The following is a 5,283-nucleotide window of genomic DNA, read 5'->3' as shown; positions in this document are numbered from 1 at the left end:
AGCCTACTAGTCCCATTGATCCAAGAGAGACATATAGAGCAGACTAGGACCTAATCTATAGCTTAGAGCCAAGTTCAGCTTAAATCAGCCCACCTCCAGCCAGCACACAGATGTGTGAGCATGAATAAATGTTTGTTGTTTTTTTTTAATTTAATTTTATTTAGTGTGTGTGTGTGTGTGAGAGGAAGAACAGCCCTGAGCTGACATCCATGCCAATCCTCCTCTTTTGGCTGAGAAAGACTGGCCCTGAGCTAACACCCGTGCCCATTTTCCTCCACTTTATATGGGACGCCGCCACAGCATGGCCTGACAAGCGGTGCATCGGTGCGTGCCCGGGACCGAACCCGGGCTGCCAACAGCGGAGTGTGCACACCTAACTGCTAAGCCACAGGGCCGGTCCCTAAATGATTGTTGTTTTATGCCTCAGAGTCATGGGTTGGTTTGTTACAAACATAATTGTAGCAATAGCTAATAGTTATCTATGAAGAAATTTTTTTATGAGGCTAATTAATGAATAAACCAAACCAAGTTTATTTTATATCCATAGAGAAATTTTCCAGTGCTTACAAATTTTCATAATCAAAATAAATCTAGTCTGCCTTATGACAAAGCAAATCTTTATTGACAAAATTGAATTATATCATCATAAGAGCAGCTGGATGGTTGCAATTTTAATTAATTTCAAGCTATGACTCACACTATCTCCTTTTTCCTCTAAATACGTGTATACGTATACATGCACATACACATGCACACACACACATATCTATTAAACTATAGTTTATAAATTTTTTTAATAAATTTTTTTTTAATTTTATTTATTTATTTTTTCCCCCAAAGCCCCAGCAGATAGTTGTAGATCATAGCTGCACATCCTTCTAGTTGCTGTATGTGGGACGCAGCCTCAGCATGGCCGGAGAAGCGGTGCGTGGGTGCGCGCCGGGATCGAACCCGGGCCGCCAGCAGCGGAGCATGCGCACTTAACCGCTAAGCCACGGGGCTGGCCCTAAACTATAGTTTAAATGTGTGGTCAACACTGCTGGTTATTTATGCCCTGTCATCCATTTTCCCCCTTCTTCTTATAGTACCAGGCACAAGGTCTTCTAGATTAAAGAAGATTCGCAGTCTCGCTTCCAGCTGGTGTGTTCGTGTACTGGAAAATGGCATGTGAGCAGATATAATCTCTGCCATCTGTAAGTAATACACATAAAGGAAAGGGAAATACCTTTCCTTCACTTTTTTCTATTTACTGCTAGCTAGAATTTGTATAGGTGATAATGAGCCATCTAGGAACCCAGAAATGGACAAACCACAAGATAGAAGGAGGCTGAGCCTCTGATTACTTTGTGTAGCACAACTGCCATACCAGCATGGGCCTTAAACTTGTGTGGGAATAAATTCTGTCTTGTTTAAGCCATCGATAATACTATATTTGAAATGTATATCATAAAAATGCATAGTATATATCCTGTTCATCTGAGTTACTCTAATTAGATGGCCTAATTTTTAAATTAAATATATTCTAAAGTTACAAAATATATGTTTGTTAATGCACTTGCGCACTGAGTAAGAAACTAGAAATTTTACTGTCTGCACTCTCCTGACTAGGAATGGTTATCTTAAGAGTGTGGCACTGTTATTGCCCTTGCCTGACTGGACCAGTTGTCATATCTGCATTCCTTCCTGTGTAGGGTATTAGATGTCAAACACACCGCACCAAAGCCAGTGATCTCAAGTAATTCAAAGGTTTATTTCTCACTTAAGCATAGGCAAAGTGAGGGAGGTCTCTAGCTTGAAGACCTCCAAAGAGGAGGGAAGCAGAGGAGAAGAGGGGAGAAATACAGGACAGGATACCACCTGCCCACATTATTGAATAAGGCTGAAGACAGACTAATAGTGGTGGCTCCTCCAAGTAGGGGTAGGTGTTAGGGAGTAGGGATGGAGATCAAAGACAGGCGGGGTGGCATGCCTTGCAGACTATTTATCCAGGATAGCAGACTTGATTGAGGTGGGGATGGGCATCTGCTAGTGTTTTCCGTGGTAGTGATTTTTGCACCCAACTCTATTTCTCACAGGTATGTATCCTTCCAGCCCAGTTTTAAAAGTTGCAGTAAACTTGATTACAATTAAAGAAGAGTATGATAACTAATTGTATGTGTCAGTTTGGCTGGACCATGGTACCTAGATATGTGGTCAAGCATTATTCTAAATGTTTCTGTGAGGGTGTTTTTCGATAAGATTAACAATTAAATTAGTGAACTTTAAGAAAAGCAGATTGCCCTCCATAGTGTGGATGGGCCTCATCCAATCACTTTAAGGCCTGAATAGAATAAAAGACTGATCTCCCCTGAGTAAGAGGGAATTCTGCAGCAGAAGGCCTTTGGACTTCAACTGCAGCATTGGCTCTGCCCTGGGTTTCCAGCCTGACTGCCAACCCTGTGGAATTTTAACTTGCCAGCCTCCATAGTCAGGTAAGCTAATTTCTTAAAATAAATCTCTTTGTATATATGCATCCTATTGACTCTGTTTCTCTCGAGAACCCTGACTAATACAAGGGCATAATCAAAATAGTTACTAAATATGAAGTATGTTCGTATTCATTTTCTAGGAGAATATTCTATTCCACATGAAAGTAAAATGATGATGGTGATGATGATAATGATACTTGCAATATAGCTATACAAATTATATCATAATCCACTTTATTTAAAACCTCACATATATTATCCTTAATATATTACCCACTATGTATTTTGGCCCCTATATGTTATTTATTAATTTATTGATCAAACAAAACTACTGTGTATAGTGAACTAGTTCAACCATAAATCAAATAATTTACCATGACAAGTAAATAGGAATGTTTATTGGGTAAATTTTACCTTAGATTTGGTCTGCAACCAGTGGAAAATGCTCCCTTGTACTAATGAATAGATTCAGTGAAGCTAGCCAAAGCACCTGCCAAAAAATACCTTAAAAATATTCCTTTTACAGAATCCAAAAAATTAAAAGTGTTCAAAATGTTAATTCAAAGTACTAAAAGAACAAGCACATACCTTGTGTTAACCAGTGTTTATATAAAGTGGGAATTCAAATTACTGAGGCTTAATTGTATAAAGATATCTGGGACCTAGCAATAATTTGGAGGTAAGATGCTTGGTTAAATAAGTAAATATCTTTTTCTCATGTTTTTTTATTCAATAAAATACCTTTTTAAATTTCCCATTTTTTGGGGGGGGAGGGGATGCTTTTACACTACACCAAAGAATACAAGAAATGATGATGATGATGATGATGATGATGATGATGATGATGATGATGATGATGATGATGATGGCGGCTGCTTTCAAACTTGTAGGTAAAAAATGAATATTCTCCAAACTTCAAGTGGAGGTCCAGTCAAGGTGGGACACACCAAGAAAATCTTTTCTTAAACTTTTGGGTCCTGCATATTGATGCCTATCCTCACCTTCTGTCTCACGGGAAAGATGACTAAGATAAATGCCTCTCCTATGCTTTAGAGCCCATCCAATCCCATTTCTTCAAGGATATTGTTTCACAAATTAATCATTTCTTTCTTCATAGCTTCATTTTATCACTCTTCACTATATTTCCTTCTTTTCAGAAAATGAATGTATATACTTGATTTCTCCTATCTTGAAAACACCGTACCTTAGTTCTGTGTACCTCAATCACATTCACTCCTTTAATTCACAGCCAAGCTTCTTGTAAGGGCTGTATAGGCTTGCTCTCTCCACTTCTTTATTCAGTAATTCAGAAATATTTCTAAGCCAACACTTAGAGCTTGGGTTTTGCATACATTATCAAATTTAATTCTTAACTGTCTGACAAAATATATGTAGATACCCCTTATTCCCAATTTACAGATGAGGGAACTGAGATTGAGAGGGGCTAGAGGCCTTCCTTGCTGAAGGTAACCTAAATCCAAAGCCTGTCCACTAGAATATAGATGTTGTCATTCTCCCCTAAAATTGTTAATTGGTGTTCATTGATTGAGTGCTTACTCTGTTACTATGTATCAAGTACTGGTAAAGCTCTCTACCCAGGTTTTGTTTAGTTCTCATGACATCTCCGTGAAGTGGATGCTCCCATTCATTCCTCAATATCTATGGATCTTCCAAATTCAAATGAAATGTTTTTTCTTAAATTGTGAATAATCTGTTGAATGCCAGATCAGGTGAATACTTATTTTTCCTTTTTATTTGTTTCTCTGTGGCATTTAATATTTTTGAATATTCTTTGTAGAGGAAGATGTCTTCATTAACGTCAAAGTGAAAAAAACTTGGCTTACAGAATTTGTAATAGGAAAATTAGAAAATACTAATAAAAGGAGGAAAAAATCAACAGTATCCTACCATTCAAAGATGATTACCATTTCACTGTATATAGTTTAAGAATTTTTTCTAATACACATTAGTATATATATATTTACATGCAAAGTCTAGGGAAGTTTCGTAACCTGTTCTTTTCACTGGTGAAGGTTGCTATCTTTATACGTTAATAAATACTCTTTTACAAAATAATTTTTAATGATTACATAGTATGGCTGTGTCATCATTTATTTAATCAATACTCTATTGTTGGATGTTGAGGTTGTTTTTGAATTGTTCTTTGGCTGCTAAAAAAAAGTGCTGTGATTTTCCTTAGGATAATTTGCCAAAAGTGTAATTACAAATCAAAATATACACACATTTTTTTTTTGTGAGGAGGGCCAGCCCTGAGCTAACATCCAGTGCCAATCCTCCTCTTTTTTGCTGAGGAAGACTGGCCCTGGGCTAACATGCATTCCCATCTTCTTCCACTTTATATGGGACGCTGCCACAGCATGGCTTAACAAGCGGTGCGTCGGTGCGCACCCAGGATCCGAACCGGCGAACCCCGGGCCACCACAGCGAAGCGCCGCACTTAACTGCTTGCACCACCGGGCTGGCCCCTACACACATTTTTAAAGCCTGGAAGACATATTGTCAGATTTCTCACAAGCAACTATCTGGCCCCTCCTTGATTATTGATTTGCTTGAATCACTCTTTCTTGGTCCTCTGCCTACCTCCTCAAACACTACTTGTCAATCTCCTTTAGTGATAGCTTCTTGCTTTCTGGACCACTTAAATGTTTCTGTTTCCCAAGGATCTGACTGTGCTCTTCTCACTATACACACTCTTACTGGAATATTTTATATAGACATGTGGATTCTACTTCTAGCCTCCTACAGCAGTTTCATCACCATTTTTTCAGCCTTCACTAACTGTGTCCTTTCTACT

The 5,283-nt window shown here is 38.2% G+C and overlaps 1 long non-coding RNA gene across 1 annotated transcript; it reads left to right on the top strand.

Annotated features, from left to right (window-relative positions):
• Positions 1-953: 953 nt before the first annotated feature.
• LOC131404218 (uncharacterized) lies at positions 954-4,776 on the top strand. Its single transcript, XR_009219755.1, has 3 exons — positions 954-1,193; positions 2,076-2,471; positions 3,359-4,776. It is a non-coding gene; the product is annotated as an uncharacterized LOC131404218 (long non-coding RNA).
• The last annotated feature ends 507 nt before the right edge of the window (positions 4,777-5,283 follow it).

This window comes from Diceros bicornis, chromosome 4 (genome assembly GCF_020826845.1).
Source record: "Diceros bicornis minor isolate mBicDic1 chromosome 4, mDicBic1.mat.cur, whole genome shotgun sequence".
NCBI lineage: Eukaryota > Metazoa > Chordata > Mammalia > Perissodactyla > Rhinocerotidae > Diceros > Diceros bicornis.
The sequence above is the reverse complement of the archived record's forward strand: the minus strand, read 5'-3'. Positions and strand labels throughout refer to the sequence as shown.